This window comes from Helianthus annuus, chromosome 8 (genome assembly GCF_002127325.2).
Source record: "Helianthus annuus cultivar XRQ/B chromosome 8, HanXRQr2.0-SUNRISE, whole genome shotgun sequence".
Lineage (NCBI taxonomy): Eukaryota > Viridiplantae > Streptophyta > Magnoliopsida > Asterales > Asteraceae > Helianthus > Helianthus annuus.
This window is the reverse complement of record NC_035440.2, coordinates 16418923-16429926: the sequence shown is the minus strand read 5'-3', so window position 1 is coordinate 16429926 and position 11004 is coordinate 16418923. Positions and strand designations below refer to the sequence as shown.

The 11004-nt window shown below is 37.2% G+C and overlaps 1 long non-coding RNA gene across 7 annotated transcripts; it reads left to right on the top strand.

Moving 5' to 3' along the window:
* Window positions 1-5852, top strand: LOC110872215. 7 transcript variants are annotated; one of them, XR_004864749.1, is made up of 11 exons: window positions 1-682; window positions 807-883; window positions 961-1159; window positions 2269-2440; window positions 2573-2674; window positions 2783-2977; window positions 3090-3151; window positions 3247-3336; window positions 3451-4494; window positions 4681-4858; window positions 5013-5852. It is a non-coding gene; the product is annotated as an uncharacterized LOC110872215 (long non-coding RNA). The 7 variants fall into 7 exon arrangements; XR_004864748.1 differs by adding an exon at window positions 1596-1679 and having other exon boundaries at window positions 2269-2674; XR_004864750.1 differs by lacking the exon at window positions 2269-2440.
* The last annotated feature ends 5152 nt before the right edge of the window (window positions 5853-11004 follow it).

The window sequence follows — 11004 nt, the reverse complement described above, 5'->3', positions numbered from 1 at the left end:
AATTATATATATCTCTAATTTACAACATACTTATGCAATAAGTACTTGTAACTTTTGCTTTATTTGTTTTGTGCGCATAGATAAGCTGTACATTTGCTTTATTGATTGTACACTAAAGCTTCTTTTGGAAGCTTTATATTTCTAGAAGAGAGACATGAGAGATAGAGATGCAGATTCGTTTGAGATAGAAGGATTTCATCGGATCCATTCGTCGATCTCAAGTGTTCAAACCCCTCAGCCGCCGGCGCCGGAAATGACGACGGTGCAGGTGGTTCGTTCGGTGGATTTGTCGAAAAGATTGGTTCGAGCATTCGCAAATCGAAAATTTTCTCGAACGCGGGTGCGATGGGGGTGTTAATATACTCCGATCAGAAGGATTACGGTCGGGGGAGGTACGAAGTGGTTTCCGGATGACACGTGGTTGCCGCCGAGTAGTGTTCATGTCGGGTCGGTGTTTAACGGGGCAGGTGGAACGGGCAGGTGACGTCCCGTTGATTCCGTCGTTGCCGATCTCCGGTGCCGACGTTGAGGAGATTCTGAGGTGGATTGGTGGGGTGGTGGCGTTTCTGATTACTTTTTTGGCCACCTTCTTTCAAGAAGATCGGTGACCTAGGGTTCCGTCGGGTGCCCCTGATAGCCATACGATCTTGCATAAAAAAATCAAGTTGAGGGGACTCTTAAGGTAACCCATTTGAATTCTTTTTTTTTAATTGGTTAGATTTTTTTCCTCTACAACTTGCTAATAATCAGAGAAAGATGTTGATGTTGATGATTTTAGTGTTGATGTTTCTAATTCGTAATTCCAGCGAGACAAAGATCTCTTCCATGTGAAGCATCTGAACGTGTGGCTGTTCTTCTTAAGGTTCTTATGCTTTGTTTTCAGGTGATAATTACTTGTATTATATTTTGTTACATCAAAGAAATCAAAATACATTTTAAAAAACATTTGAATATTTATAGGAAGAAAAAGAACAAATGTGTGCTGGAATTTTTAGATTGTGAAGATAGCAAGGTTCATGGCTTGAAAAGATCGAATTTAGTGAGGAGAATCGAAGATGACCTCATCGGTTGTTATTTATGTCGAGCTTTTGTGATGGTGCCAATGACGTTGATCTTGCTTTTGCAGTTGGTTCTTGCTCCGTGTTTTGCCATGATTTTGGTTAGTTCACTGATAATTGCTACTTCTCACAAATGTTTTTTAGTGGTTTAGACAACTCTTAGTTTTATTTGTTAGATAGGCGCTAATATGTTTATTTGGTACCTGACTATGTTCTATAATTGAAAGTATAGCATTCGTATGTTATGGTATGGTATGGGTTTTAACAAAATAGTTACTTTGGTACCAAATTGTAATCGACCAACAAGTATTTGCAATACTTGATTGAGATATTAATAAGCTTATAATTTCATATTGGAAAAACTAATTATTTATATAACATTTATTCAAACCAATACTATCAACTTTATTTTTACCCATGGCAATGTTACATTTTTCATGAGATTGGAGGATGTATTAGTAATATGATGAACAAATTTTGCTACTATAAGGTTAAAGTACATTTATTAATCATGATTGGTCGATTTATTTTTACTAGCCTCAGGTAGAGGTGCACAAAAAACCCGAACTCTGAAAAAATACGCGGACCCGAACATGACCCTACCCTACGGGTATGGACCAGGTATGCCACTACAGTATAGCCACTGCGAACCCGAACCCGTAACCAGGTTTTTTTTAGACCCGCTTCGTACCCCAGGTTTAATAAATACCCGTAGCCGGTTTTTGAATTACCCATACCCGGGTTTAACGAATATCCGGACCAAGTTTTGACTATACCCGCTACCGGGTACAGATCGGGTTTGACCGTTGCTGTGTGCAGGTTGTGTTCCAGGTCTGTTTTAATTGCTATATGGCTATACAATTATGAAGTCAAATAACAAAAAGCTAAAAAAACGAACTTACAAACTCGCACAACAGTGGCTGCACATCTTCTGTTTCTTTTCAACAGTACCGGGTTTTTTAATACCCGGATCAGGTTTTTCAAATACCTGAACCGTACCTGAACCCGAAAATAGGTCACGGTATAGAATACCCGAACCCGGGTACATAGGGTATAGATTTTCTGGCCAATAGTCCAATACTCGGACCCGAAACCAATCCAGGTATTGCCAATACCCTGAAGACATGACTTATATTCCATAACAAAGATGGTTATGTACTGAGATTTAAAGTTTTACTGGATTTAAAATACAAATTTTAACACGTGGTAGGCTCACATTCGCGAGTTGGAAGAAGAGGTGAAGATTTCAAACATTTTGGATCCAGATGCGGAAAAAAAAAACCTTTGGACAAAAGTTGCAAAACTGGCCAAACCTCTCCTCAGGGACGAAAATGTCATTTTACTCTTTCTTTTATTCGTATTTGACAATGTTTAAAAATTTGGTATGTGGTGGGTTTGTGTATCTATTCGCTAATATAAATAGTACAAACACATACATATGCTCTTTACACGTGTCTTATTATAATGAGTTGCTTAACTAAGTTCAAGTCCTTACTAACCTCATTTTCTTGAAGGTATCCGAGTCGTTAAAAGCATCAATAAAATCAGCTTCATTGGAAGATGCTCGCCACATGGCACGCAGTTGTGATAGACTCCTCCAAGAAGTTGAGAGTCAGGTATGTTTCAGTTCCACATACTTAACATATATATACACATGTACATATGTATGCAAGTATGAGGGTGTGTGCACGTGTAAATTTGATTGAGATGTACGTTTTGGTCAGGCAGTGGAAGTATTGAGGCGACAAACAAAGGTCTGAGATCCTACTCCAGAGAGTGCGTTAAAACTTAAAAACATGGAAGCATGGTTAAGTGAGCTCCGATCTTCGATGATCACACTTCAGAAAGAAGCAATCTTCGCGATGTTGTCGGTAGAGGAACAACAACAACAAATAACCTTGCAAAAGCTTCTTATGATAGTAATTTTTCACTCATCAGACTGTATTAAAAGAATTCATATACATGAGGGGTTTTACTTTGTGGAGAACATTAGTTTTGGGTGAATTCTTTTAAAGTCGTTCAAATTTGTAGGTGGATACCGAAGGTCTTATCGCCGCCAAGTTTTGTCTATTCTAGAGAAGCTACATGCTGAGGTCAGCATTATGTACCCTATCTTCATGTTGTTAGCTAGAACCAGATGCTCTATAACTCAGAACAGTTGATTTAAATATTTTTTTATTGGTGTTAGCTGATTTTGGCAAAGGTTATTGTTCCATCTGGCGACGTCACTCAACGTGTACACAACGAAAATAAAGATTATGATTATTTTATTAGAAAGGTAAAGGTCAAGTAGTGTTTATAACTGTTTATAATCTAACTTTATTGCAGTTCTTATTGTTTTGAGTAAATCCAGTCATTCGTGTTTATTCATGTGGTTCATTTGTCTTATTAGGTCATTCATCCATTTGATGTTCAAGCAAACGGTGAGCTGAGCTTAAATGTTGATGATTATGTTATAGTTTGCCAGGTGCCGCTCTGTTGCTACGTATGGTATTAAGTAATGCAAAATCAGAAGGTCGGGTGATGGGTCAAAAGGGGTAATTAATAACATCAGCCAAAAAGAGTCGGTCAAGTTCACACATAAAAACTAATGCGTTAAATATGATCACAAAAACTACATTGCTACAATATAACAGTTATAATCTTATCGATTTGTGTATAAAGAACTTGGAATCACAAAAGAAGTTCAAGAGTAAGTAAATATTGATGTAGTAGTGGAGATTAAATGCTTATATGTCAAATTTAGGGCCACCATTTTTGTATATGTGATTTGTAGTTATGACTATATGAAAAAAGAACTTGCGTAAAAAATACTGTGTAATCGGCCGCAACGCGGCGGATACTTTTCTAGTTTACTCTAAATAATATTATAAATGAGAAGAAAATTAAATTAAATAATAATTATTCATAAGATATTAAACTAAATAATATTTAGTAGGATGGTTATCTATAATTAATTAGAAAATAATAAATTAAAATAATAATTATCTATAAGAGATGCTCTAATATCATGACAAGTGTCGTAAAAGTGATTTCTTTTATTATATAGTATAGATATAGATTTTCTCATGATAAAACTACTCGGGATTCACCAATAACTTCTCTTTTAATTTTTTTTTTAAATCATGCTCAAAATAACAACTCCTAAAAACAATCACTACAGTTAAAACGAATAACTAGGCAGAAACATGGAAAAACATAAAGAAAAAGGGGATATTGAGGATTCTCCAATGATATAACTGTTACCATAAAAGCCACCGACATAAAATTATAAACAAATCTAGGCTTCTCAATGACTCATCACTACACCCTCGACCTAATCTCCAAATCCAATCCAGTATATATAAATTAATCCCATACACCCTTCCACTGCGCCGATATCTCTACTCCTCTTCTTTTATTCAGATCGGTGCTTCAAATCGCAGATCCAAATCAGGTACACTCTTCTCACACACAACTCTCTTGCTTATAAAGATCACCTATAGATATCTAATCAAGTATATATTTAGGATCTGATTAGTTTTCCTGTTTTGACCAAATTGTTAGCTTTATATATTTAGAAAAATTAGGGGAAATGATTGAAAAGCTAGACTTACAAGTTAAAATACTCTGTTTTGTTTAGGATCTGCTGATAAAAGTGCAAAAATGGCTCAGATTATAACAAGTTGGTACAAAGGCCTGATGAAGATTCATGGTAGGCTAAAGATCGGTGATTCTTGGATTAGTCAGAATCATGTATGGGTTCTCTTGAAATGCGTTAAATTGGATTCAGCAGAAGTGTTTCTGTCCCCTTATCCTTGGTAACCTTTTAGCATTCCTTATGAAATCATTATACGTCATTCATTTGATTTGGGGCATACTATTTATAGTTATACATATTGTTTTATGGATAAACAGTGTGAGGGGGAGGGTGAAGAGAGTACTACTAATATGTTTTTGTAAATGGTTTTGAAGGAGGTTGGAATTGGAACTCCAAGCTTTAAGTTCCACTATATGAAGCATCAATTAGGAGGGGGTTGGTGTGGTTTCCTATAACTAGAATGTTATATACAGCGCTTCACATTGCAGCAACGTCTGATTGGAATGTTATATACAACACTTCACATTGCAGCAACGTCTAATTGGAGTGTTATATACAGCGCTTCACATTGCAGCAACGTAAAGGAAGATCCTTATATAATGTTGCGAGGTTAGTGGAAACAGAAGGTTCGAGCAAACTATTGGGAGGTTTTTATAAAACTAGTTGAGTCTAGTCTACAAAAAAGACTTGGAGCTTCAAAATAAGATAAACAAGTTTTTTATTTAGCAGTTACAACCGGAAATACCTAAATGGCTAAGATTATAGAAAATGCATCAAAAGTCTATTGACCATGAATCCATGGTATAAACCAACAATCCTTATGATGTTTTTTAGAATATACATAGGTTGTTTGTAAACGTTAACTTGGTGTTCTTTTGAAATGCGTTATATACTGTGACATTTTCATTTTGTATAAGCATAACATGGGTGTACTTTTGTTTGATTCATAACCGGTGGCAAGGCTTTTGAACGATTCTTTTTTATTCATGTGGGATATTCTCTTTGGATCATTATTTTGGAAAGGTTAGTTGACGAGTCATCATCGACCATTCTATCCTTGCAACGATTATCAAGCTCTGTTTAAATGGAAGTTGTTGTTCCATGAACATGTGCAATGGCCTGGGATGGTTGTAACTTGTTAAACAAATCCATTAATAAGAGAGTTGTATCATGTATGTGGTGGCTACATCACGTATCTGACAATTACTGACTTATGGTGATTAGTTCATTATTATCAAAAACAAATATGAATTGATAAAGTGGATCTTCTTAATTATCACATTATTATTAGTTTAATAAAGACAAGTAGACAGTGGCGGAACTAGAATAAATATTCAGGGGTATCCTAAATTTTTTTAGGATACATTTATAGAACAGAATTTTTTTTACCTACATTACGGGGCAGGGCCGATTCTGAAAATTCAAATGCCTTGGGTGAGCCAAAAAAAGGCCCTTAGGCCTTACCGAATTAAATTTTATAAACTAGTTGTTTTTAAGTTATTAGTATTTAGGTTAACGAATCAATATTGAGCATATCACATTTGGGCTAGGCTTTATGAATTAATATTGGCAATAAGTTTTTAGATTTTAGATTGGGCTAGGTTTATTTTTAATTTTTAGATCGAAATTAAAGAATTCAAGAACTCAAGAAGAAAAGAAATAAAGAATACTCACAATCAGCACAACAGTAGCGACTTCAGCCAATCAGCCTGTTCGATAATTATTGTTCTGAACTGTTTCAAGAAGCAATCCTGTTCGTGTGAATCTTCGTGTGACAATTCTGTTGTTCGTGATTTCGTGTAATCGTCCTGTGAATCTGCGAGTGCGATGACAGCAGCAAGTCAGCAACAACAACAATCCCTTGTTCAGTTGTTCGTGTAATCGTTTGACAGCAGCAAGTTAGCAACAACAAACAATCCTGTTCGCTGTTCGTGTGACAATTCTGGACGTCGACAGCAGGTCAGCAAGCCCTTGTTCGTGTCATCGTGTGTGGAGTGTCGACCTTTGATATCCGTGCTTCATTCAATCTGCCGCCCATTCAATCTAATACACTATTGGGTTATTATTTGGGCTAATTACTATTGGGCTATCATTTGGTTTTTTGGGCTAATATAATCAGTATTATTTGAGCTTAATTTCAGTTTGTAAATTTTTTTTTCAGGGGTGTCCTAGTACTTGTTGAGGGGTATCCTTAGTATAAAAATAGAAAAAAAAATAAAATTTTACACTACCGGAAAAAAGTTGAGCCGTAGCCCGTGCTACGCCCCAACCTACACTAGGTCCGCCCCTGCAAGTAGATCAAATTTTTTCAATATAGTAAAAAAAATCTAATTATCTTTGTTTTTTTTTAAAACCTGAATGAATAAAATTAATGAATAACTAGAAAGAATTCGGCTCAATTAAAAACCACCACGAGTCGTAAGAATTACTTTTTACGCGAGTTGAGCCACCAATTTTTGCTTAAACGTAAATAAAAATGTTATGAACACATCTGTAGAAAACAAACAAAAAATTGTTGAGTCGGTAGTTATGTCTGATGTAAATTTTGTTAACGGCAATGGAAATTTTTTACAATGTAAATTTTTGTATGCGACATTTATTTTGGTTTTTTTTGTTGGAATAAATGATTTTTTTTAAAGATTTTTGAGAACCATTAAATTTTTTTTTTTTTTGAAAGAACTAGTTCTCATGGTTCTCAAAACTTAAGGTACTTCTCATTTTACTCTTTCCATGTATTGAAAAAAATACAAATAAAACAGCCAAATATATATTTTTAATGCCATCGTCGAGCAAACAATGTGATTAAGTCAATACTTTTCAAGTGATTATCTAACATGATAATTGGTATCATAACCAACTATGTATGATTTATAAATGAATGATAATTCGGATAATAATTGACTATATATGATTTATATAAACGACGACGAATAGTACTTCACCCACACCCAGCTCTTGCTTTCGCCTATTTCCACCCACCTGTTCATATGGCAAGACAGCTTTGCCGCACACTACACAACATATGTCACGAAGCTCATCATGCATCTTTTCTTAATCGCCACAACCAAACCGTCACCTCAAATATATGTTTCTAAATAGAGTAGATTAGAAGTTTTGTCCTTTATGTTTACATTAAATTGCAGGCGCTGTCCTTTAGCGTAAAAGTTGACGAGTTTTGTACTTTATGTTTCAAAATCTTGCACGGTTTGTCCTTTGAGCCTAACTCAGTCAGATTTTTTGGTTAAGTATTGATGGCAATGAGCTTAACTCTGGACCGAAAATACCCGACGAACAGAAAAAAAGAAAACGACAGCAACGGTTCTGGCGAGATACAGTCACACCACCCGCAAGTCTCGTTGAGCAGAATCAAACTAATCCGGATTCTCGATACAGACACACCACGAGAACGGGAATTAGCCGTCCAAGATCACCTTCTAAAATTCTGCTAAATTTTAGAATAGCAGTGGACAAAATTTACCCTCTAGCTGCAGAGAATAAAAGCAAATTGTAGAACTCAAAAACTGCCTTTTTCATTTCTCATTTTTGAGTACATAATGAAAGAAAGAAATAACTGCTAACACACTACCACCCACGTTTCCTACACTTGTGGAATTTTCAAATTACTGCTTGACAACTTCAAAAAGAAATGAAATAAAGATAAACTGGACTAGAAAAATAAAACAAATAACATGCTGTGGAACAAAACGTGGGGGCTTCAACAGCAACTAAGTGTCTGGTGGATCCAATTGGGCCAAAGTAACCCACTTCTGAATTGGGCCTGGTGTGAGTGGGTCAGGGGCCGGGGCTTCCCTATCATCCTCTCCGTCCTCGAGAAAGTTTGTCCTTAAACTTGGAAGTGATTCAGCAGGATCATAGTAAGGTTGAAGGTCGGCAACGTTAATAGTGGCTGAAGCTCCAGAATTGCCTGGGAGGTCAATTTTATAAGCATTGTCATTCACCTTGGCAAGGATCTTGAACGGACCATCAGACCGGGGACTTAACTTAGAACGGCGTTTAGAAGGAAAACGCTCCTTGCGGAAATGCAACCACACAAGGTCACCCGGTTTAAAGAGAATGTGTTTTTTTGCCCTTGTCACGACGATACTTAAGAAGCTCATTGTTCTTGGTGATTTTATCATGAATTTGCTGATGAATAGACTTTATATCAGCAGCCAAGTCACTTGCTTCCTGGCTGAACTTTGTAGACGTATCAAGGACGACAAGATCAAGTGGTGTCGATGGGTTTAAGCCATAAACAGCCATGAATGGACTGATGCCGTTTGTTTTATTAGGGGCCCGGTTGTAGGCGAACTCAGCCCGAGGCAATAGATCCTCCCACTGCTTCAAGTTGGTAGTGATAAGGGCCCGGAGCAGGGATCCAAGGGTGTGGTTAGTGACCTCGGTCTGCCCATCAGTTTGAGGGTGGCTTGACGTGCTAAATTTGAGTTTGGTGCCCAGTTTTCGCCACAAAGTCAGCCAGAAATGGCTGAGAAATTTAACATCTCTGTCACTAACCATTGTTCTTGGCACCCCATGAAGACGAACTACTTCTTTGAAGTAAAGATTAGCAATTTGGACAGCATCATATGTCGTATGGCAGGCCACAAAATGTGCCATTTTAGAGAAGCGGTCAACAACCACCATAACCGAATCTTTGTGGCGTTGAGTACGCGGTAAACCGGTAATAAAATCAAGACTCACATCTTCCCAAGGAGCGACCGGGACCGGTAACGGCATATAGAAACCATGAGGAGACGACTGACCTTTAGCTCGATGGCATGGTAGACAACGCTTTATAAAATGCTCAACATCACGGTGCATTTTAGGCCAAAAGAAATCACTGCGCAGAATTTGTACCGTTTTATCAAGGCCCAGATGGCCTGCTAAGCCTCCTTCATGTGCTTCCTATATTGTAAGTAACTGGATGCTATGGCAAGGAATACACAATTGCTTCCCTCTGAATAAAAATCCATTGAAAACATGAAATTCTCCCGTAGCATGGTTTTGGCAGCTTGCATACAACTCCCCAAAATCAGGATCTGAATACTCATTCTGCAGAAGTTCAAACCCAATAATTTTTGGTTGGAGAGAAGTGAGCATAGAGTACTTACGGGACAGTGTGTCAGCTCCTTTATTGAGTGTCACACCCCGATTTCCACGTGTATCACCGGTGGGCCCGGTGGGGGATTACCGTGACGTAGTTGGCAACAATATAGTCAACCACACAATTATATAAATGCACAGCGGAAGCTTTAAAGATAAATATATACTTCAACCTATGGTGGTAATATCAAATGTATTACAGAAGTCGAATGTATCCACAGCGGATCAAAATAATAATAAAATATTGTTCATTCAGATACGACATCGAGTTTGCGAGACTATTCGTGATGCCTAGGAAGCTATTACCAGCCCATTTCGTATAGTACCTGCACTTAATCTTTTGGGGAAAAATACGTCAGTCTACACTGGTAAACACATTCAACTGACACATTTGAAAATGTTTATTTTAAAATTGATTTGAATGCACAAGGCACAAACTCTTTTATAACTTGGGAAATTATTAAAATCTTGTGAACGTATTACATGTTCTTTTATGCGTTCAGTAGCCCGGATCGTGCCGGGTTAAAGACTAATAGACACACCACATTGCGTAAAACCGTAGTATAGAAACCAACGGCTACGTCTTTTAATTAAATGTCGACAATATATACCGGGTGTACGCCTACACCGGGATGTCGATGGTCGTGGCCATTTCGTAAAATGATGCCAAGGATATCCGGGACAACGGTCATTAACCCCCCAAAGGCTTTTAAGAAACAAAACTGTTTAAATGAGCCGATCATAATATTTAATTAACCACCTAAGCGATGGAAGATATGATGCTCAATCAAGCGGTAAATATTATACCGTATCCCAAGCCCATATAGGGGAAATAAGTTAAAAGTATTTACCTTTGCAAGTATATTCCTTAATTTGATTAAATCACCGATAGCTTTTACTGGGGCTCCTAATCTGCAACGAAGGTTTTAATTAACCTCTTAGAATCCTAACGGGTCTTATATTAGCCGTAGCCTAGACCGGTTGGTTCCGATATATAGATATGGTTTAATCGCGTGAAAAGCGAAAACCGAGAATGGAATGTGATTCTGCCCCAAACAAGTTCAGAGACTTGTTTTATATGGGTTCAAGGTTCACACTCTGGGTTTTGGGGTCCAAATAATATAATTTGACCCGTATCTGCTAATTTACGAAAACTAGTTTCATAAGCCGAACCGTGCGCTCTATAGGCGAAACGGTTAACCATTAGAGTCTTACGTTTATTTCCTAAGTCAATATGCCTTAAAGAGGTTGTGGTATCAGTAG